Below are 25532 nucleotides of genomic sequence, written 5' to 3' on the forward strand. Positions count from 1 at the left end.
TTAGCAAAGTGGTCGAATTACACTTTTTTGGACTGCACAATAGATAAGGCCTCCTACTGAGCGTTTCCTCTTTTCTGATTATGTTAATTAAAGACGTATTAGATCTCCAATAGCGGTATCTTTAAAAATCGTTCATCCAATAATAGATTTCAAAAAATCGGGTGTACTTTTTTCGTAGGTTATAAATCAAATTCGGAACGAAAAATCAACGTATAAACACCTAGAAATCAAAAACAACTCAACTAAATTGCAAGCTTGATAAATTTTTCGACAGGTTACGTTCTGCAATCGAGCTAATCTGTTAAAACTATCACCTTGACCAATTTTTCCTTCATCTTTCAGAACTTTCAAAGGTCCATTTAACTTTGACATCTACCTGTGCAAGAGCGGTGGATCATAAATCAGTCAGGTTATACAGGTGTCTTATTACGCACAAGTTCCGGACTGAAATCAAACAAATATTCTCTTCATTTCGTAACTTCCTCGGCGAATATTACTTCTTTAGTATTAAAAAAGAACACGAAAACAATTCAAAGTATTTAGAAAAAGAGGACAGATTCGGATTTAGCTTTCAGAGGGGTCGTAATACAGCTGAAAAGGTAGCATACGGCGGAAATTGGAATTTGTGTGTTACAGACGATGGGCCAAGGGAGGGAAGGGATATAAAAAGTTATGAATAAATTTCACTCTGTACTGTTCAATCAATGCCCAGATTAGAGGTGCGTGTGGAAATTAGATTAAAAATTGTAGCCTAGAGAAACTGTTGTCCAAATTTATGGCTGTCTCCCATGTCATATTTTGAGAATTATACTCCCTCCGAGGCCTGCCCGCTCTCCACTTAATTTCTACAGAACTACTGCTGTGGTTAAACTGGTGCCACTGTAATCACAATGGCATTTTAATGACATTGAGTGATGTTAATACTCCTAGAATATACCAGGAGTTTCAACATCTATTAAACTGAGAATACGAAAAAGAATATAAATATTACGCTTATATAAACTTATATATAAGCTAATATACGTTTATTTCATCATTCAAGCTGAATCAGTTTTTAAAAACTGACCGCTGTTCAGAAAACTTTGGGAGTCGAACGAAACTTAAAATTGCTGTATGCACCACAAGAGAAAAAAAATCAAAAACCGGGAAGCCCTCCATCAAGATTATCCTTAAATAGTCTAAAATTAACGAAAAAAATTGAGAAGTACCAAAGGAGAGGCTGGCCTAAAAAGACGCTACTTAGTGACAAATTTCAATAGGGGAAAACTTTTTCAAGCTACAGCGGATGAATAGATAAATTAACAACTTTCAAAATAGCTCTGCTTTCTCGATTAATAAATTAAGTATTGTCATTCGCTAACTACGTCCCAATTATTAAACCCAGGACTGAACTGTGCGAACAAACCGTTAGGCGGTGCTGAATAACACCTGAGCTAGTTAAAGTCCTCAGCAGTAGCAGAGAGAAAAGATTGCTGAGGAATGGGAAAGGGGCAATCCCACCGGATTAAATACTTTTCACATGATCTTAATTTGAGTGCATTTTAAACCAGCTAACTGTATCGACGCAGAGAACATCTGATCCAGTTTGCCCACTCACGGCTCAAATTTTAAGGAGCTCTTAGATATGGAATCTTTTGCAAAAATTGACAAATCTGTCATAAAATTCGTTCAAAAAACTATGTTTACTCAAAAACCGAACTTTTCTCCGAGAGCATAACTTTAACACGCGATTTCAGGTTTATGAAATGAGTGTTGCTTATGAGATTTGGAAAAGAAACTTTATAATCCGTTTTGGATTTTGGTCTTTTGTTCGGATCTCTTCAACTAATCTCCCTTCTTTGTACTGCCATATCGATATCAATTTCAAAAAATTTCAGGTACCATCATAGATTCTGTTAAGTTGTTAAATTGAAAAGTCTATATTCCCACTTGATAACACTTGCTAATCATCTGTGAAAATGTACTTCACAAATGAATTTTTTTTAACACCCTCCAAAAACTTTTTTAGCACGTTTTAACTCGAAGCCAAATCTACAAAAATGTAAATTGGTCAAGAATGTGATGTTAAAAATGAGAAAATGACGGCCAGAAACACAATGACCGGTGCAACTAAGTTTTCAGAAAGTTATCATTTATCAGGCGGCAAATAAATCGACAAAACTTTGGTAAACACCCATTTTGACCCCCCAACCTCCGAAAATACACCTGAACCTAAAATCTATTTTCCCCATCTAACGACGCAAAATGAGGCCACTAAACCGATACAATGTAAACTAAACAATTGAGATAAAAAAAAAGACTTAAAAGCAAAAAAAAAACAATTAAAATTCAGATTAAGTAAATGACGGCAAATAAATCGACAAAACTTTGGTAAACACCCATTTTGACCCCCCAACCTCCGAAAATACACCTGAACCTAAAATCTATTTTCCCCATCTAACGACGCAAAATGAGGCCACTAAACCGATACAATGTAAACTAAACAATTGAGATAAAAAAAAAGACTTAAAAGCAAAAAAAAAAACAATTAAAATTCAGATTAAGTAAATTTACTATTTAATTTTTAAAATCTACCTAAAATTTTCACAAAGAGTCGAAGCGGGGCTTCGCGTCACTTGCGATGTCACATAAATAACATTCCAAGCAAGCAGACAGTAAAGAAAAGGAAGAAAATAAGTCCAAAAAAACGGAAAAGGAAGCAAATAAGTCCAAAAAAACTGAAAAAGAATCGACAACTAAAAAAATTTCAAAATAGTGTCTGGAATTGTGTTTTATTTGCGGAAAATACGTCCAGAAACACATTCAACGTCGTTTAATGAAAATTCAAAAACAATTTTTGAGCGAAAAAGTTTGAACAATAAATTCTATTGAGATTTTTAACCTTTCCATATTTTGTATGCTTTCCAGTGGATCGTACAAGAAAGCATACAACATATGGTTTCCTCGAAAGACTCAAAATTAAGTTAGTCAGGCAATGGAATATAAACAGAAATCATTTAGCTCAAAAAATTTTTGAAGCAAAAAAAATTTTAAAAAAGGAAATAATACGAAGTCAAGGTCAGTAAAATTACAAGTTGCAGTAGTAAATGAAAACACAAAAAGCAACTACTATGAAAACTGCATAAAGCAATTTTTTTAAATTGAGTGAAACTAGGTATTCACGGCTTAATTAAGCCTTAGTAAGCTATTGTAAGCCTGCACGCTGAACGTTGACCTTACAAGCTCGAAATTACAGCAAAAAGCAGAAACTTCAAATCTGTTTTTTATAATGTTTTAAAAGATTTTAAAAATTTGAAAAAATGAGACAAATAACCAGAGAAAAATAACCAGACATAACCTGACCGAAATCCAAAAGAAAACTTTCTGAGTCCCAAGAAAAGACGTCATCTTTGGACAACAAGGCGCAGAAAACATCATTCGATTTTTTTTTCAAGTAGCATCTCACGTGCAAATTCTGTCTAAACGTAAACAATTGAACCATTTCAATCTCTTTATGTACGTAATTGGGCTCTTTGCTCTGGACTTACATGCTTTACTCGGTCTAACTTGGTCTTTGAAATAAAAATATCAAACCGGTTTTGCTCCACTGGCGACAATTTTTAAACCCCCCGCGATAGGACTTTTATGTGATATATCACTCAGATACATCTGGCAATAGTTAGTGGAAATTGTTTTTGCATGAAAAAAAAAACAAGAAACGAAATCGCCGCCCACAATAGATGAACACAAATTGAGCTAGATACAAATGGCCGGCTTTTCCTCACGGTTGCACGAAGCTGGTGGGTAAGAGCTCGACCACAGTTATACTATGGAAAACACTTTCTCTTGAAAGCGTTACTAGAAAAAAAAACGAGACGCCATTGTATTACAGCCCTTCTACTTGTGCTCATGCAAAAGTGTGATTCCGATAATCAAATTGATTTAATAATGCATCCACAAAACGATTACAATTTGCCATATTGCTTCGCATCACAGTGGTACCAATTTAAATATCGAAAACAAGCCATCAAATACGGTGCTGGTTATATGTTAGCCTAAGTCAGCGACTGCATAAAATGTTTGAAACTGCGATCTTCAACCAAGTTAAAAAGGATACAAAACTTCTCACAAAAGCAACACTAAGTTGTACACGCGGCCTGTAAACAGTTGCACATAAAATAGGTGAAGATCAATTGTCGAGGACATATAAGAATACAATTGAATCGGCATCCAAACAACTATGAGAAATATTTACAATAACTTCTTCTACTGCAGAATTATTTTTTTTCAAGGAGCAGATTATGCCGTGGTCTCATTGTTTGCAGACGCTTCAGTTGCGTTCTTCGCTGCATCTGACTTGTCGCACTCCGATGAACTCATCAGAACTGTTAGAGCCCCACCGACTATTAAAGCCAGCCAGGATAGCCAGAACACGACCAGAAGAATTATCCGAAGAGTTCTCCACAGAGGCTTGTTCGACTCTTCCATCACCTCTTTGCGACCAAGCCCGAAAAACAGGGCATCTTCAGCCGGCTAAAACCAAACTCCAGGAATCCTCAAGTATCCAAACACGGTTATTTACAGAAAAACAAAAAAAACTTACTTCGTCGCCAGTTCCCAGCTTTTCGAAAGCTTCTTGCTTGTCTTCTAATGTCTTTTCAGTCATTTTTTATTATGCAAGAAATAACAAAATCCGCAGAGCGATGAGAATGACAAGCTTATCTGAAAGTATATTCAGGTTCTTTAAATTTGACTAATAGATAGAATAGACCATCAAAGGCAAGAACAAGTTAATACAGTATCACCAGCGCTCAGCGTTATAGACAAACAGATCAACTGCTTTAAGTAATTAAATAGATGTTATTCAAACTAAACTCTCAATCATAGAATTAAAACACGTCTAATCACAGAGAATTCCATTTACTCCATCAATCGCGTTGATTTTTGTGCCCCTTTGTTTTCCATCATTGAAAAAATTCAATTTTTTACTCAAAATGAAATTCTGAAATGAAGTTTAAAGATACTGAATTGAATAATAATGAGTAAATCTCAGAAGAAAAACAGATCTCTTTTATGCCTTTCTGAATAAGTCCAACATTCTTGTTTGTATATTTCAACCAACTCAACTTTCTTGAGTGTATATTTCAACAAACTAAGTTTTATCAAGTTTACTTCCTGGCTTTTAACTTGAAGAATCCCATCATTATCTTTTCTTCAAAAACTATTTAGCTTCAACAAACCGAACTTTAATTTCAACGAGATAATAATAATAACATTACGAAAGAAGTATAATTGCCAGTAACTTCGTAGCTACTCTAGATTTAAATTTTAAAAAAAGCATCATCCAGAACTTTTGCCTTGAGAGAGGTTCGAATCTGAGAAAAAAACTATCAAGCAACATCATATTTGGGGTTGATTGGGCATTACAACAAAATTTATCAAATGTTAGCTAAACAAACAGCAAATGGGTGGAAGACCATTGAGCCACTGCGGTTGAAAAATACTATCCATCCACACAGACTAGCGAGAACACGACAAGAAGCACCTCTAGATATTTTTTGAAAATCGAGGATTATTTTTACACTAAATTAGCAACTCTAGCCACAAATAAAGCCGAGAACAGATGATATGAAATTTTCACTGCTACAGATCGTGATTATAGCAAAAAGGCACACAAGTGAACACTTTTTAATGAACAATTTTATGAAAAAAAAGGTTAGGTTAGAAAAAAGGTTCGTATTCAAACAGTGGCTGATTGCTAGCGTAAAAAGGGAGTTTCAGTTTAAGCAAGCACTGACAAAATCGAATTTTTAAAAATCGATATGAAAATCAGAAAGCCAATTAATATCATTTTCTATAACCCTGGACAGATTCAATCAGTGAATTACTCCATGAAAAATAAATTTAAAAGGTTAAGAATTCTTTGCGTACAAGATTTTGAAATAAAGAAGAAAGTTATTCGTCAAAAAGCCATGTTGAGCCATTGAGAGATGCCATAACTGACCAAAGATAAACACTATATTTACAAAGAGAATAATAAAGCAGAATTTAGCAATAGATAGAAACTCGCCAAAGGGTCGATTAACTCGAAAAAGTTTAAAATTGTTGTAAATTCTTTTTCCGCACGTGTCAGATTTTTGAAAGAGTTGAAAGATTCAAATCAATAGTTTCAACACATAGGCGAAGCAGAGCTTCGCACGACTTGCAATACAACACAAACGTACGTTTCGATATCGAACGTTTGTTTCAATAAAATTAATAGGGGCCAGCTGGAGGTACGTGCTTGATACTATTTGAACTTTTTGTACAGATGCGATATGAAATGGGTAATTTAAAAAAAAAAAACAGGACTTCGCCCAAAACCTGTTGTTTCTCTACTAGAATAAGTAGGAGGAGTGAAAAAGTTTGGAGATATTGGAATTTTCCCAAGGACGTAAAATTTTTATTTAAAAAATTTGTAGTCGTCGGGTCGGTAAACAAATCATCTCAAACAGTTTTTTCGGTTGATCCCATTTACCCAAGAAAAATTGAGAGATCAATTTATGATTAAAGTCAAATAGTTTGAAAAAACGGTAAAAGAAAACAAAAACGGACTTTTCCGAGAATCATAGCTTTTTGTAACAAAAAAAATAAGGATTCAAGCAACCTGTAATTTCGATCGCACTCAAAAATTCAGATTTGAAACGCTAGTTCTCGAGAAAAAAAATCAAAAACAGAGCTTTACATGCTTTTCACCGTCTCTACCAAGCCAGTACTTTCGGTGGTCTTTCTAACATCGGGTCGACAAAAAACGTTACTGCTTTCGGCTTCGGTCAAAACACTCAAATTAACTTAATTACATGCAGAAATAGTGAGCTCATGGCTGGGTCTCAGTATCCTCAGACCACGAGGTCACTCCTAAAATCAGGGCTACTACTATTTATTGAATTAATATTGTTTTTGTTCAGTAAATAAAAATCATCATTTCCATCGAAGATGGATCAACCCTTTCCGCCAACTCCTAGCTTCTCATCCTAGCAAAATGAATTCAGATGTTAATTAAATTCAATTCAGGACATAAAAGGGAAGCTAAAAGTTTGTATAAAATGCTAGTTTCAGTCCCGAGACCCCTCCGGATTCATGAATCCGGGGAAATAAGACCTCTATTTTCCTTCCGGAAGGCTGTCTTCTACCCTTCGACGTTGTTCGCAACGGACTTGCAACAATCGTCTTCTTGCCCATATCTTTTTCACTTCCATCGGAATGTTTAGAATCTTGCCCATTGTCTCAAAAATATCTAAATCTTTTAGACAATCCAATTTTTGCAACTGTTCTCTCGTTGGCGCCTCCTGTCTATTGTTTTCTCTCACATGAGCCTTCAGCCATTGTATCACCATCATAACTCCCACTATCACTATCGTAACGGATGCTCATATTAACGCCCTTAATAGGCCTAAACCGCCGGGACGGAAGGGTAGTTCGGAATGCGGAAGCCTTCCGGATTACCGTGAATAGCTTTTTAACCTATTTAAGACCGAAAATTCACGTATCAGGAAGGGTGGGGGGATCGGCCATTCCCTCGTTCCCTGAGAGGTTTGTGACCAAAAACACTTAAAGATATATGAAAAAACCAAACAAAAAGTAGTATAGTACCCAAGAAAAACAAAAAACATAAAAAACAACCGAAAAAACCAAAAACAGTAAAAAAAAAAGTAAAAAATCAGTAGAAATCATCACCCCAGACAAGATGTGATCCGACCCTCCCGTTTGTTGTTGATAGATATATTAATGTTACAGGCATTTATATCAGTCAGGATTGTTACGATCATTTTTGTAGCCCGTTTGTGAGGCTTGTACTGTAGGGTTATTTGAGCATTTAAGCACGTTAATGATAAATTGCGCTCAATCCGGAAGGGTCAGCTGATTTGCGCTCAATTCGGAAGGGTATTGGGAGAAGACTGATCCGTCAAGCAGTACAAGGAGCAACAAGAAGGGGCTCAACGACAAAAACAATCGACTGTTAGGTAACGTTAACAAGTTTTGTATCCCTTTTGGTACAAAAAGTAAGATAGTAATCTGTGGGGGGCTCGACAGTGCTGCACTGTAGTGACCCTTCACCGAACTGCGAATATCCGAGTTGAGCACCTTAATTCGGATATTAAACAAACCCGGAGGGGTATAGTATTACTAATACTATTACTTATGTAGCCTTTATTACTACTTTTATACCGTTTTTCAGTGAAAAATACAGAAAGCAGACCGGTTTTTAGGGTCAAAATAGCGATATATTGATCCCCCCACAAGTCGCGATTTTTGAGATATCGATACTTTTTGAATCAGAAAAAAGCGCTAAAGTAGTGTGTTACATCGCAACTGCACTACCATAATATATAGAACCGGTTAAGTCTAATTCGAAAGTGGTTGGAACTATTTTGGAACCAAAAACCGAATTTTCGTGATTTTTATGAAAACAAAACACTAGAAAATCAGAAAATTTTTTGTAATTTTTGAGTTAGAACAGTAAAAATAGTTGTTCGGACGACGTCCACTAGTGAATCTACAAGTTTTAAGACCCGCTACCCGAAAGCCTTCCGGGTTGCGGAGAAATCGAACTTAACGTGTTTGATTTGGTGGATTCATCAATCCGGAGGGGTACAGGTAGCATAGTTTTTCGCAAATTTTTTCAACTAAAGCGTTTTAAATCGGGTTTGTTGTATCGAGCTAGAAAAGTATAGGCCTTTTGAGCTCGGATGAATAATTTTTAGGTCGAAAGGAACAGAATTGCGGAAAAAGTTAGGCGGAACCTATAAGAGAGAAATTTTTTGACTTTAGAAAAAAAGACGTTTTTGTAAATAACTTTGGAGCTACTGGGCACATCTAGTTGATCTTGGTACCAATAGATCAGAAATTATCTGAGCTTACTGATAAGGACAAAAGGTTTTCGGAAAAGTAAGCGTGAAAATTTTTTGAGGTTGTTTTTAGCAAGTTCACCAATTTGGGAGGGTAGACCCTTCACGTTTTATAAATTTCTTTTAGAAAAGCCCTTATACCCCTACCAAAAGGTAATAGCGGTTGAATAAAGTAACTTTAGGCCGTTCTAGACGAAAAGGGAAGGCTAAAGGCACAGAAAAACTTTAATCGAGCCGAAGTTAGGCGAGCGATAAGACCCTTCACCGTTAGTGTGAATTGTCAAATAAGAGGCTTAACTTCAATCCGGAAGGGTCTAGGAAGGTAGTACATACCCTTCCTAGTTAATTGAAAAAGCAAAATTGCATCGGAGAACGTATCCGGAGGGGTATAGGTTGAAAGAAGGAAATCTCCGAAAAGCTACTTTTACAAAACCGGAGGGCTCCCAATCCGGAGGGGTAAAAAAAAAAATTTTGCTAATTCGGAGGGGTCCGAATCCGGAGGGGTCTTATAGCTGCTAATTCGGAGAAGTCCAAATCCGGAGGGGTTTTATACTAACCAACTCAGAGGGGTCCCAATCCGGAGGGGTCTAAATTTTGTCCGGAAGGTTCCTATTTGTGCCAATCCGGAGGGGTATTATTTTATTAAAGGACTTAGGTAGACGGAAGAAAGACTAAAGTGAGAGGTATTAGGTTATTAGCAGACAGGCTAGGAATCAGTGACTGCACTGGTAACTTGCCTTTCAATAGAAACCAGACCAAAACAAAACAGGTCCGAACTCGGATATTCGCGACACTAAGTCTAAACTAAAAAGAGCGTAATTCATTGGTGTGGATTGTAAAACAATACGGTTTTGTGAAAAGTGACTGCCCTGAGGATTGTAGTAGGTCTAGCTCGGGCAGTCCAAAGGCAGATAGGTAACACAGTACTCGGTGGGTGCAATAGATGCCCACCTGAGAAAATTACTGCCTTCAAAGTTTTGTCTGTTTGGTGCAGCACCGAGCAGGGAAAGCTTTTTCTTTAAAAGACGAGTTCGACTATTGTACTGCGACCGACTAAAAGTACAAAACACATACGTTTTTTTTTATAGAAGTATTCATATTCTATCATTAAATATAATATGTTTTTTTCTTTTTGTTTTTGATTTTAAGTCTACATAAACTGTGCTTGATTGGGTAGTGAGTACACTATCTTTTAAATTGACTAATAACATCATATTGTGCTAGTACTCAAATTTTACGACCGATAATCGGTTAGTGTGAATAAATTGTATACAAACTGTACTCTGATAACATACAGGGATTCGTGGTTACTATTTTATAGAATCTTGTGAAATTTATTGTGTTGTGTCATTATTATTGGTAGTCAAACAATAAGGTCACTAGCAATCGAATTAAGTGTATAGGCATTAAGAAGTGACAAATAGAGAATGAGTCTAGACAAGTCAAGGATACCTAAACGAGGTAATAGCTCTAGGAAATTCATACCTGAAAAGCAAAGAAAAAAACGATGACCGATCCTTTTGTGGATTGGATCAAACGAGCCCGGACTGACAAAGGGGAGACGGTTTCAGGCAGAATGGTTAAAACGAGAAGTCAGAAGACCTCAGAAGAGCAAAAAGAACTGTTAGAAGTGGAGTTCAATACGGACCATGCCATGAACGACAACCAGGAAGTACATGGACTGGAAGGGAGAGGCAGAAGGCCGGCGAGTGAATCTACTCCGGTAGAACAAGGCCATGATTTTGCCACTTCCACCGGGACATTGGATCGAGAGGAGATGTTGGAACTGTCCGACATCTCAACTGAAATAGCGGCAACTAGAAGATCTCCAACAGACAACAGTATGATGGCAGGCGAGACTGAGAAACAAACAACGTCATCATCGTTCTCAGAAAGAATGAGGAACACCTTAGGAAACATCTTTCCATTCACCATGGGAGGGGGCGCAGGAAAACAAGGTGAATCCCAGGAGAGGAGGACGAAGAAGAGCAAGTGGACTTTGGGTCTCAAGTCAGCCTCAATAGTTCGACCCAGGAGAATGAGGCATACGTCGGAAGAGAGACTGGAACCATGGACAAATTTGGTGTGGTGAGAACGATAAGCAAAGAGGCAAACACACCGGGCCAGTCGAGAGGCTTCGCGATTATGACAAATTCAGAGCCGCAAACTGGAGAGAGTAGAAACAGAGGGCTAGGCAACGCATTGGCGGATCATGAGGTGGATAATGAAAAGACGTCGAGGCAGAGAGTCAAAGGCCGGATCTCGACCACCTTGAAGAGACCTGGGACCGACAGGGTTACACCGCCACTAGTGACGCCACTCGTGGATAACGGGGCAGCACTAGAAGGAGCCTTAAACAACATAGTGGACAGTTTAGGAGAACAAAATGAACAGATGTCCATAAGAATGAGTGAACTAGAAAGGGCAGCTCACATTGAAAGAGAAAGTCTGCGGGGAGAAATAAACCGCAATAGACAAGAAGTTGGCAGGAGCGAAAAACGCTTGAAAGAAAGAACGGACGAGCATATGGCAAAGAACTTGTCGCGAATGTCAAGAGAAGCGGAACAGCGAGAGCTACGCTTAAGAGACGACATGGAGAAGTTAAGAATTCAGCAAGAGCAGTCTCTTGGGACTCTTGACACAAAGATAGACGCGATGACGGAGAGGCGAACTCAGGCTATCATGGATAGGTTGGACGGGCTACTAAGCAGCAAGAGTGGACCAAAAGAAGGGGAACCGAACTCGGGAGGTCCCAGCAGGGAGCCGAAGGTGAACTTCAATGAACATCAAAAGAGGAAGACGTATGGATCCACTAGAGGCAGGGGCAGTTCATCAGGCTATGCCACAAGGGATAATAGAACATGGGGCCCGAACAGTAGAGCAAGTTAAATGGGGAACAGACAGACCTCTAATGAACGACCAACGCAAGGCACACATGCGACTGGGAGAAGTGATTCCGGTAACAGGGGGCATGCAAGCACGGGGAGGAGTCATGTGGGCCAAGCGGGAAACCATCACGGCGATTCGGGGATGCCACAGCCTTTGAACCCCTAAACAGATCTTTGGAGACATTCGTTACAAGGTTATCCAGAACCAATGAACGCAGTGAGAAGTCCAGAAGAGTCTTTAAGAAAGCAAGATGCTATAAAGATGAATCTGATGGCTGTATTGATACCTGGATAGAGGTAATGAAGCTGCATTTCGAGGAAGACGACTTGTCGGAGAGACAGGAATGCAGTGCGCTCACCAGCAACTTGGAGGGGACAGCCCTGAACTGTGTCATGGCCAAGAAGCAATATCAGCGTGACACAGCTGAGAAAATCTTCGAAATCTTGTCAAACCGTATCGGATCAGGGGTGCAGGGGCACCAAGCGATGATGCGCTTCGAGAAACGGAGGCAACGAGAAGATGAAACCATAGACAAGTTTCTCGATGAATTGGAAATGCTGAGAAGACGCAGCCAACCGGATGAGTCAAACCGAAGGATAAACCTGGCCGTAGCCTCAAAATTCATCGATGGTGTGAAGAATGATGAACTTCGAACAATGCTAGCAACGCACTACACACCACTATCAACCAATGCGCCAACACCAGAGGAGTTGAGGCTCAAGTCAAAAGAGTATCTCTTGTTGAAACCTCCTTCGAGATCTGGATACTACAAGATCAATTATGGAAATTTTAACAACGGACCAGCAAACCAAGGGAACAATTGGTACAAACCGAGGGATGATATGGACAAGAGACGCTCTTGTGCCAATTGCAGTTCAACGGACCATCATGTGTCAGCATGCCCAACTTACAAACAAGGCAAGAAAGCAATAGGCTTTAGCCTCGAGGACGAAGATGCGTCAGAATTGGACCATGAGGATTTCATGAGAGGAGTAATTGCAAAATTCGGCCCAAGGTGTTTCTTTTGCAACTTGAAATGTCATTTTAAATCAGATTTACCGCAATTCTGGGATGCAGTGGCAGACATCAAGCATCCAAGGCATGAAGAAGCTTTGTCAGGAGTGAAAGCCAGCAAGGCTCGCCTTTTGAGTGAAGCGGAGGCACGCAGAAAGGATAAACCTCAAGAGCTGGCGGCAAAGAAAATGCAAGCGGTAACAGAGGAGACACGTGAATCGGAACCAGCAACTGCGGCCGATGACTTCAAGATCGATTATAGGGCAGCCGCGAGGGATGCTCTAAATAGAGTGCAGCAGGAACTGGTGACGAAAGAGATCGAACAAAAAGTGAAACTTGAACTGGATAATGAGAAACTACAGGAGCAACTGAATACCTTCGAAGCAACGGAGATCGAGGAGACTAAAGCACCTAGCAGTTTGAGCATGAAACTTAATGTGATCTCCGATCAGAGGTTCGGCATGGTGCCACAAGGAAGCAAAATACAGTCGATAATCTCAGTGGCCGGACATCAGGTAATCAGAAATCTGAGTGAACCATCCGAGTTCACTTTGATTCATTTGGACACATATGCAGATTATCTGAGGCAGATGGAGCCACGCACTGAGTCGAGAGCTGTGCGAGCACTACTAACAACGGGTGGCCCTCGCATGAAGAAACTTCATGGATGCTACCTAGAGGTTTATGGGCCGTATCAAGTGATGCTGAACGTGGATGGAATCAGTATCTACACCAGGACTTATGTAACAACAGATGATGACCAAATGGGGCAGATCTATTTGGGTGAGGAGGAACTCAAAGTCCGCAGGATAGGCCATGACGCCATGATACATTGGGTATGAAGCAGATATGACCGCACATCTGCTCGACACCAACGGAACAGAAATCGGAGTCACGGAGTGAGTGTGATGCCGATAAAAACTTGGGAAAGAATGGGCTTCACGAGGGAAGATCTAATTCCAACGAATCTCCGACTGGCCGCCGCGAATCGAGGAGCTATTTGCGTGGCCGGAAGAACACCAATAATGGTCCTTCACATGGGAGGACGGGATCTTTGGATGAGCTTCCTGGTGGTAGAGAATTTGGACGACGCTGACCAATTCATCTTGGGCAGAGATTTTGTCAGGAATTTTGACGTGATGATTGACTTGAACAACGGTCTGATACGGATTAGAAACTCGGACCGGAAGTATGTTAAGAGACCAATTAATAGGATAATAAATGACGAAAACAAGGTACCAATTGTTTTAGATAGAAAAGTAAAACTACAGCCAGGACAAGCTGTGGTGGCAGTTTTTAGAATGAGAAATTTGAATTCGTTAAGTGATAGTAAACAGGTTTGCTTAGTACCGAATCCAAATAGTCAGAGTTCGGTGATTTTAGGCCGGAGCTTCTCGGTAACGCGAAACGGACTGTGTGTCAGTGTGTTATTGAACACACTGGACACCACGGTTTCAATCCAGCGTGGAAAGAAGCTTGGCTACGCTTTGCCGATGAGGACCGACTATGAGGAGACACAAAACTTGAAGAAACATAGTGTGAAAGACTGTCCTTATCATGCCAATAAAGATAAAATTTTAAAGAGGATTAATGAATTAAAATCTATTCATAAATAGTTTTCAATGAAATCCGAAACGGACGATGGCTTATCAAGCTGCTCGAATTTTCCGGAACGCCCCTCGTCATACGAACTAGAATCTGACAAACCGGTTTTGCCAGAGATAGAACATTTAAAAGGAAAAATAGGTGAGGGAGATTTCGAAAAATTGCGGGACCTCCTAAATTGGAACGCAGATGTATTTTCAAAACATAAGGCGGATATCTGTTGCTGTAATTTCGTCGAACACGAAATCGAACTTGAAGAGGGCGCCGTTCCCCATAGGGAAGGCGCAAGACAAATGACGCCACACAAATCGGAAGCGTGCCGAGCGGAAATAGAAATGTTGCTTGAATACGACATGATAGAACCCTCGAAATCGCCCTGGGCTTGCGGGGTAGTAATGGCGAAAAAGAAAGGGGGCAGCTTAGATTTTGTTGCGACTTTCGTTACTTGAACGCTGTAACGATAAAAGATGCGTACCCGATACCGCGAATAGACGAGAGCCTCTCTAAGCTTGGTGATGCCAAGTTCTTCACCACATTGGACTTGGGTTCTGCCTTCTGGCAGGTCCCTCTGCGGAAGAAGGATGGAGAGAAAACCGGATTCGCGTGCGAATTGGGATTGTACCAGTGGAAGAGGATGCCCTTCGGCTTGTGCAATGCAACGGCCACTTTTCAAAGACTGATGGCTCAGGCTTTGACGGGAGTGACCAAGAAGTACGGGAATCTCGTGATGTGTTACGTGGATGACGTAGTCATAGCGACAACGAACATGGAAGACCACAATTATAGGCTCGATGAGGTCTTTAGATGCATGAAAAGAGCAGGATTGAAGTTGAAACCATCGAAATGTGAAATCGTTAGGGATTCGATTAAGTACCTGGGAAGAATGGTGGACAGGCATGGTGTGAGGCCGGACCCGGAAGCAGTGGAAGCAGTGTTGACATGGAAAGCTCCCAGAACAGACACACAGCTCCTGAGCTTCCTAGGGTTTGCCAATTACTACCGGGAATTCATAAAAGGATATGCGGACAAGGTGTGTCCGATGCAGAAGCTGATGCGCAACAAGGGGAAAAAGTTCGAATGGAACGATGAGGCACAGGTTGCATTCGAGAACATAAAGCGGGAACTGTGCGAAGCGCCAGTGCTAGGCATGCCTACAGAAAAGGGCATATATGTTCTTGACACAGACGCATCGGTAGTAGCCATCTCAGGAATATTGCATCAAGAGCAAGAATGGAACGGAAGAACGGTTCTCCGTCCTATCGCATACGGCAGCAAGGTCTTGAGTGACACAGAGATAAATATGGCGTACCAAAAGCAGAAATGTTTGCAGTAGTCACTTTCGTGGAAAAGTACCGTGCGTACTTGGGGAGCGCTCCCTTCAAGTTACGCGTGGACAACAGAGCGTTATCCTGGTTGAAGACCTACTCGATGGATCAGAGTTATATTGGTAGATGGATAGTAAGATTGGATGGCTACCATATGATAATCGAACATAGGATGCGTGATAAACACCAGAATGCTGACAGCCTCAGCAATAAAACTGAGTTCTATGAAAGATTGGAGCAGAAGCAGGCCAATCAGGCGGAAATAAAGGAGGGGTTCTCGTTTCTGGACAAAGAAATTTATGAAACGCTTCCCTTAACGAGATGGTTGGATAAGTCTGGGCATCCAATTCCAGGGCATCCTGAGTTACCTGTAGAGAAAGCAGCCAAGATAAAGATCCTATCCAAAGAGGACCCGGTCCCCTTGGATCTGTTGCTGCGCTCAAATCTGGTCAAGCAAGAACTCTCTTGCATGAACATAAACAGCCTCTCATTATTGGATAAAACGGTGCAGGTCACACCGCAAGTGATGCGGATGCTGGGTGGATTGTTAGAAAGAGAAATGACCAGACATGACCCTGAGTGGACAGCAGCAGTGGCATCGCTAACAGTCAGTGAGAGGGTGAAGATAATACCGTCCAGATGACAGCACGAAGAGAACGAGAGGGATTGTAGGACAATAGTTCAGCAACTAGTATCCTCAATACCCCACGAGATTTTAACCAGTACTTCTTACGGACAGAAAGAACAGGGGAGCAGCAAGCGAAAGAAAACCGTCACCTTTGTGGACCAGGATGAGGAAGGTGAAATGGTACAACAAAATCTGCTGCAAGACTATTTGTTCGGGGAGACGAATGATGAAAAAAACCAGCGATCACAATGTCAACACCCTGGACAAGAAAGTTTGTCCGGGGAGTCTGAGATAGACGAGTAAATTCCTGATGAAAATCAGGACCTAGAGAACAAGGTTTTGTCCGGGGAGTTCAGATGGATGCGAAGAAGGCACAGACATGATCTGGAGGACCGTGCAGTCTCCAGCACAACCTCTTCAACGGATGACAATTCCCGAAACTCAGGAATGGACAGCTATTCAGACAGGAACTCGAGCTCGGGATCAGAGCTGTCAGAACTAGCGATCCACACACTACTAGTGGAAACTCGGGCAAGGGATCTGGACAGAGAGGTGTACCAGGATCTTGACAGCGATCGCTACCTTATACCAAGCAAAAGAGTCTTTGACAACGCAGCGGATGACTTGGAGATAATAGCGGTATCGAAACGTTCGATAAGCCTGTTGCCGCAGAAAGAGGTAGTCAGGACTGATCTTCAGCCGTTTAAACAAGAAACACAGCCGTTGGCGAAGATTTGGTGCGTTAAGATGGAAGAAGACACACACCAGCCCAACGAGCTGAATAGTCAGATGAGGGTCATGAAGACGTACTTGAAGGCGAGATACAGACTCTCGGATCTTCTAAGGGCGCAGAGAAATGATCGCATGACAAGCAACCTAAAAAGTTGGATCGAGAATGGTTCTCCGGATAAAGGGGACCTTGAGGAAGATAGTTATCGCATCCTGAGACAATACTTCATGCAGAAGGAATGGAGGTTGTATTTGAACAAGGACGGGATTGTGGCTTGTAAGAGAAGAGAAGACGACAGAGTCCTTTACAAGTATAACGCGATAGTGTTACCGCAACTCTATCAGACAGAACTATTATTCAGGTCGCATGATCAGATGGGCCATCAGGGGATCGATAAAGTATATCAGAGGATCCTGAAGCGCTTTGAGTGGACTGGAATGAAAAAGGCATGCGAGAAGTGGGTAACAGCATGTCTGTCATGCCAACAGGTCAAGGATCCAAGGAAGTTGCGATTTCCTTTACAATTGATCGAGTGTTCTGAAATCAATGAGGTGGTGCAGATAGATCACCAGAAAATATGCATGACTGACAGTGGTTGCAATCAGGTGTTGGTCATGATAGATCATTTCATGAAGTATGCAGAGGCCGTGCCCTGCATAACTGCCTCGGCGGAAGAGACATGCGACCACCTGATCAATACGTGGATAGCAAGACATGGTTGCCGATGACGTTTCAATCGGATAATGGAACAGCTTTCGTAGGAGAGCTCACGAAAGAGCTTATGAGACGCTCACAGGTCGCTCAGGCTCACTCCACGACATACCACCCTCAGACGAATGGCTTAGTGGAAAGACAGAGTAGGACGTTAGTGTCGATGCTGAGAGTATATTGTTCCAGGTACATGACCGATTGGTACAGATACCTTCCACAGGTGATGGGAGCATATAACAGCACGCAACACTCCACCACCGGAGTCCACACATGATGCTGACTGGACACGAGAAGTCTTTACCCTTAACCTTTTTCTACCCAGAGTATGAGGGAAAGAAAACGTCTCCACAGGTTTACGTGAGGGATGTGATCAGACGTCAACAGGAGTTGAACGATTTGTGTAGACCAAATACTCAGCAACCACAGGCAAAGCAGAGGAAAAAATTCGACAAGAAAGCAGCTGGTGCAAAAGCTTACTCGGTGGGAGACTACGTATGGGTGTTTCAGAACGTTATACCACCGAAAGGGACAAAAAAGCTCCTAAAAAAGTGGAGGGGACCCTTCATGATTACAGAGGTGCACCAGGAGGGACGCTTTTATAGACTGAGTACTGGCCGAGCAGCCCACTACGAGAACATCAAGCCACACAATCCATCGACATAAGACTGGTGTATACCTGCAGATATGGAAGAAGGGGATTATCTAATGATGGATCCTGCTTGTGAGGTCAACGAGAAGGGCACCAGGGAGAAGAACGATGGAAACGAAGTCGTGGAGGAAGGAACGGATACACCGCTGGACCTGAATCCAAACGAGGAGATCAAAGCGGACGATGAAACCTTACCTTACGCAGAGGAAGATTGGCAGGATCCCGAACAGATAGAGGTTCCCAAGATCTTGGAACCGGATCTTCCGTTCACGATACAGACTCGTCAGAAGGACGGGACGAGACCAAGAAAGAAATACAATCCTTACGGTGACAACTTTGTAGTGGATAGGATAGATCTGAAGAAGATAGTGGAGGAAGTAGTGGGTCTAGAAGAAATAACTGTGTCACAAGACATTGACATAGTCGATGATCACGACGATGAGTGGGTTGACGACTGGTCGAAACCCGAGGTAGAATTCGACGACGAGCAACAGCAGTCACATGAACAAGACTTGACGAACCTGCGTGTCTTAGAGTGGCTGAATGAAACGACCTCGGATCCTGAGGAGACCAGCGTCACGGTTCAAGACGTTATTGTGAAAGCATGAAATACATCATGACCCAACGAGATGATCCTTACTGGGCTGCCCAGGAAGGACGACTACTCATTCCAGCTTCTAACCTCGACTTGATACCCGGTATGCGATCGACGGGGGCGTCGATGGATATTTTTGTCCGGGGAGTGGGGTTAGGAATTACCCACACTGAAAACTTGATAATAAAAAAATTAAGAATAGCAAGAGAAACAGGAGACTTAGAAGCAGAAACAGGCGAAGAACCTAAGAAACCTGACATAGGCAGGGTAGTTGAGTCATATTTTAACTTACCAAATGAATATTCAAGTAACATAATACTAACAGACAGTGATTTCATACTCACAAATAGAACATGTGCGATAGCAATCACAGCAGACAGAGTTTTAGGACAGCGTTAGCGGCAGATTTTAAGAGAGAATATAAAAACATAGAGTTCCTATGGAAGCAAAGACCAGGAATAGGGGGCGTAGCAGCCTTACCTCCGGCGGCGTCACAGATACCGGGAAAATACTTATGCTTCTTGGTAACGAGGGCGACGGAGAAGCAGCACGTGGAACCAGAGTACCTAGTCTTGTCCTTGACGAGGCTGAGGGACTTCCTCGTGGAAATGGACGTGAAGGAACTCTCGCTTCCAGTGAACCATCCAAACAGAGGAAGACTACATCCTCGGGAATTGTACGCGCTTGTACACGTGATATTCTCTGATACTAATATACAAGTATATCTAAGTAAATATTTCTTAAGTTTAGGCTGAGCGACAGGCGAGAGGGTGTTAGGCTAAAGACTAAGTTGTGTGTAATGTGTGATATGTGTGCTATGTTATGTTAGGTGTTATGTTATTAAGCTCTTGGGTAAGTAGGGGTTAGTGACCATGAACAACTGAATGACGATCGTAGGAATAGATCCAAAGTTTGGACTGTCCAATCTTAGGTCGAATTCCAAAATTTTAAGGGACCAATTGATTTTAATAAATTTTAGGATAAAATATCTTTTTATTTGAACTGTTTTTAAGCAAATTTTAGCATTTTAGCGATATATGTTAAGATGAAACTGACAAGTGTGATATTTGTGACTTTTTTTCTAGATCCTGATTGATCGTTTAATTACTCACTTAAGTCAAATCTTTGAATCAAAACCGAATCGAACTTGAAAGAACAGAATGGATAACTTCAACTTGGATGAATTGATGGACCTGGCAGAGGCATATGTGGGAACGATGGTAGATGCGATCTATCGTCGGCTGATCGATAGAGACTGCGCTCTGGAGGACCCAGATGTAGTCATGTTGTTGACCGCCCTGATCAACATCTTGGGGCATGACAACCGTGGGGACCGCCCCACGGAAGTCCTGTTGATGGCAGCATATGGAGAGAGGGGAGTACTAGACCGCCCGAACATGAGAGTGATGAGGTGGAGAAACGGGGCTCTCTCAGGGAGTGACTTGGCGAATGAGCCTGGATTGGGAAGTTCTAGGACTTACCAACCAGGTGAGATGCCTATGCCCTCCAAGCCCAAACCTGGGCTGGCGAGAATGCATCAGGAGATGAATAGCGAGGCTGCCTCGTCTGGTTCACCACTGAGAGCAGCTGTGCCACCAAAGAGGGCGAAAGTAGGACAGAAGGTTCAGACGAACCAAACCATGCAAGATCTGGATGAGATGAAGGATGAACTGGAAAGTACGAAGAAGGAGCTGGACGAGATGACCAAAAGCATGCTCAAGATGGAGGAAGATCGAGACATGTGGAGAAAACTGTTCGAAGACTGCAACAAAAAGCAGGGTCAAGAAATTGAGCGCTTGAGGCAGGACTACAAAGAGCGATCGGAACAGATGGCGTTGACAACGGCCGTGGAGAAAGTGATACCTGCAAGGAATATTCCTCGTGGGCAGTCCCCCATGGAGCTCTTGACGCCTCGAGAAATGATGTTCTACAGGATTCTACAGCATGTTTGGTTCTTTAGAGTCACTATTGAATCTAGAACAGAAACATGAGATGGTCACAGCCATCAGTGTAGAAGTATTCCCAGGAGTTCTGCAGACTGAGCAGAAATACATAGGAAAATGGAGGGAAGCGATCGAGACGGAAATGAACATCAGACACAGTGAGACTTATTGTAGGCCATCAGGAGCACGATATTTGGTGGGTTCGACATTGGCTCCAATATGCAAGAGCAGATACCCGGTACATTTCGTAGCTGTGGATGCAAAGAGTACGAGAACGATCGTGGATCAAGCCTTCTCAGTGCCGAAGTTGTGAGACTGGCGAGGATGTCCAAGAAATCTTACGAGTTGCTATGTAAGATGTTCTCAGCGGTTCCAGAGAGAACCAAGGAAGAGTTGGAATCAATACTAGGAAAGAAGTCCATGGGATACGTGAGCGGGAACTTCAGTGACTTTGAGAGACAGAAACAGAGAGGATCAACTGTCACAGATTACAATACAGTAGACGAGAATGATGAAGTCCTTCGAGTGATGTTGGAAGTGGAACCATTACTGGAAGCTTCGGGAAAACCTAATTGAAGGAGCATCATGTTGACACATGACGAGTGTCCTTGCCAATGCTTGCTGCAGACCTGGTGGTATCCCAAGCGTAGTAATCTGATGTTGATCTGGGACTCTGGAGAGCTGCTCTCCATGGGTTTACCAGACTCATCACAGCCCATAACAATAGTGATAGCGGGAGTTATGATGGCGATACGATGGCTGGAAGCTCATGTGAGAGAAAATAATAGACAGGAGGCACCGACGAGAGAACAGTTGCGGAAATTAGATTGTCTAAAAGATTTAGATCTTTTTGAGACAACGTGCAAAATTCTAAACATTCCGATGGAAGTGAACAAGATATGGGCAAGAAAACGATTGATGCCATGGTTCAGAGCTAACATGACTGCATGGTTGTACGAATATGCTAAAAAGCATATGTCGAAGCACGGGAGAGTGTACAGTGAATATCAGCTGGACATTGGAGCAGGAGCTTTCAAGCGAGCTCTCGTGACTCATCGGAATGCAGTGACCACCGCTGTGAAAAGAATTTCCAGGACAAGTGAACGTAGTGGAAATGAGAAGGCAGAGATGCTGAAAGAAGATTTGGAGAGAAACGTGACGTTGTGTCTCCACAACAGTTTCTGCAGGAACAGAGAATCCAACGTGGATCCCCTACCTTGCTGTAAGCAGAGGGTAGAAGAGCAGAAGTGTTGGAGGAAGGCTTCCAACAGCGTCAGGATAGCTAACGACGTGTTGCAGGACACAGAAACTAAGAGTGCAGAGTCATTATCGCAGGAGGAGGAAATGGAACATTGACAAATGGCCGAAAAACGAGATGCTAAAAGAGACGAGATTAGAAGAGTTTAGAAGTTTTAGAACTTCTAAACGACGAAAAAAGAAGAAAACAAAGGAGTGATGATGAAAGAGTTAAAACTCAGAATTGTTTTCTGTGTGTGAAAAAACTCAAGTGAGAAACCAAGCAACCAAGTTGTAATTGAAAACTGAAACATTTAGTTGAGTTTTGAAATTGTTGCATTTATAAATTTGCATTTTGATTTTATTTGAGTGGCTTTAGAGACACTTACTTACTAATTATTTAGAAAGGCTTGAGTGAAGGAGTATATTTAAATATTCCAGCCTACATGACTGTTTTTAATCAAGCTAGGAGAACTGATCACTTTGTGGTGACATGAAAGGCTTGGGTAATCTCTCGAAGAGGGAGATTGTTTCATTGTTCTTTCTAACCACAGAGTTTCTTAGTTTTAATATTCAGGACAATAACAAGCAAGATTTCCGAAGGGAAGAAGCATAGTAGGATAATTTTAGCTTGTTGGTTGGCAGGACTGTCCTGCAAACCAACACCTTTTAAATCTAGGAGAAAAAGTTTTTAATCAGGACACTGACATTGGAAGTCGCAAAATATGTTTTATCTTAGGTCATATCCTCACTGTGCAGATTAATGAAAGAATTTGAAGGCTATAGTGATGTAGTATGATGCCATTTATATTCTGCAGTGAGTCGATGTGACGTGGATAAAAGTAATTTCGTGCATTTTGTAAATTCTGTTCGATGACCCTGTATCTATTTTACGAGCATTGCGAGATTCAATGAGGACATTGACCGGACTGTCCGGGGAGTATGTGACATTCGACCAGAATGAACAAAATGCAATCTCTGCAGTCTTGGAGTTTTTAGCAGTGAACCTTCCGGATTGGCGATTTGGAAGGAGTAAGAACGTTATTCGAACGATTGGACAAATCGTGAAGGCTGAAGGATTCGGAAATTCCTAAATTTTAAATTTTCGAAGTGATGACGTAACAATTCTCGGAAACGTCAAAAACGGCCATTTGGGCAGAAAAGCTGAAAAGCAACACAACAACGATAGTTGCGACGACGACAACAGCAAGAAAATTGAGAACCAGAATCAGAGAAAAGCAGAAGTGGCAGAGACCGCTCCAAGTTGCAACTATTGTGTCGCTACAATAGTTGCAAGGCAGTTGCTAACAACAGTGAGGGGTGGAAACCAGCCTTCCGGATTATCGAGAAATCATGCTTAACGTGCTTGATTCAGTGGATTCGAGAATCCGGAGGGGTTTCGGGACTGAGACTTTTATCGTTTTATATGAACTTTTAGCTTACCTGTCATGTCTTGAATTGAATTTAATTAACATCCGAATTCATTCTACTAAGATGAGAAGCTAGGAGTTGGGGGAAAGGGTTGATCCATCTTCGATGGAGATGATGATTTTTATCTACTGAACAAAAACAATAGTAATTCAATAAGTAGTAGTAGCCCTGTTATTAGGAGTGACCTCGTGGTCTGAGGATACTGAGACCCAGCCATGAGCTCACTATTTCTGCATGTAATTAAGTTAATTTGAGTGTTTTGACCGAAGCCGAAAGCAGTAACGTTTTTTGTCGACCCGATGTTAGAAAGACCACCGAAAGTACTGGCTTGGTAGAGACGGTGAAAAGCATGTAAAGCTCTGTTTAGACGTTAGCCAGTCGTCTTAGGACTTAGTTTTATTTTCCGTCGATATGTATCTTGCGGGCGAATGTTACATAAGACGACTGGCCAACGTCTAAACAGAGCTCTACATGCTTTTCACCGTCTCTACCAAGCCAGTTCTTTTGGTGGTTTTTCTAACATCGGGTCGACAAAAACGTTACTGTTCTCCGGCTTCAACCAGAACGCTCAAATTAACTTAATTACATGCAAAATCAGTGAGCTCATGGCTGGGTCTCAGTATCCCCAGACCACGAGGTCACTCCTAAAATCAGGGTTACTACTATTTATTGAATTATTATTGTTTTTGTTCAGTAAATAAAAATCATCATCTCCATCGAAGATGGATCAACCCTTTCCGCCAACTCCTAGCTTCTCATCCTAGCAAAATGAATTCAGATATTAATTAAATTCAATTCAGGACATAAAAGGGAAGCTAAAAGTTTGTATAAAATGCTATGAGTTTCAGTCCCGAGACCCCTCCGAATTCATGAATCCGGGGAAATAAGACCTCTATTTTTCTTCCGGAAGGCTGTCTTCTACCCTTCGACGTTGTTCGCAACGGACTTGCAACAATAGTCTTCTTGCCCATATCTTTTTCACTTCCATCGGAATGTTTAGAATCTTGCACATTGTCTCAAAAAGATCTAAATCTTTTAGACAATCCAATTTCTGCAACTGTTCTCTCGTTGGCGCCTCCTGTCTATTGTTTTCTCTCACATGAGCCTCCAGCCATTGTATCGCCATCATAACTCCCACTATCACTATCGTAATGGGCCGTGATGAGTCTGGTAAATCCATGGAGAGCAGCTCTCCAGAGTCCCAGATCAGCACCAGATTACTACGCTCGGGATACCACGAGGTCTGCAGCAAGCAGTGGCAGGAAAACTCGTCATGTGTCAACATGATGCTCCTCCAATTACGTTTTCGCGAAGCTTCCAGTAATGGTTCCACTTCCATCATGACTTGGTGGATCGGTGGACTTCATCATTCTCGTCTACTGTATTGTAATCTGTAACGGTTGATCCTCTCTGTTTCTGTCTTTCAAAGTCACTGAAGTTCCCACTCACGTATCCCATGAACTTCCTTCCCAGTATCGATTCCAACTCCTCCTTTGTTCTCTCTGGAACTGCTGAAAACATCTTACATAGCAACTCGTAAGATTTTTCGGACATTCTCGTTAGTCTCACACACTTTGGCACTGACAAGGCTTGATCCACGATCTTTCTCGTATTCTTTACATCCACAGCTGCAAAATGCACCAAATATCGGGCTCCTGATGGTCTACAATAAGTCTCACTGTGTCTGATGTTCATTTCCGCCTCGATCGCTTCCCTCCATTTTCCTATGTATTTCTGCTCAGTTTGCAAAACTCCTGGAAAAACTTCTACACTGATGGCTGTGACCATCTCATGTCTCTGTTCTAGATTCAAAAGTGACTCTAAAGAACCACACATGCTGTAGAATCCTAGTGCAGTCACTAGATTCACCTCGGTTCCTCCATGGCAATCTGCGATCAGTTCCGTTTCC

At 41.7% G+C, this 25532-nt stretch overlaps 1 protein-coding gene across 1 annotated transcript in view; it reads right to left on the reverse strand.

Annotated features, from left to right (window-relative positions):
- LOC134840744 (transmembrane protein 129-like) overlaps positions 1 to 25532 on the reverse strand; it is a 422427-nt gene that overhangs the window by 49301 nt on the left and 347594 nt on the right. The window lies entirely within an intron of this gene.

The sequence above is a fragment of the Symsagittifera roscoffensis genome, chromosome 1 (assembly GCF_963678635.1).
Source record: "Symsagittifera roscoffensis chromosome 1, txSymRosc1.1, whole genome shotgun sequence".
Lineage (NCBI taxonomy): Eukaryota > Metazoa > Xenacoelomorpha > Acoela > Convolutidae > Symsagittifera > Symsagittifera roscoffensis.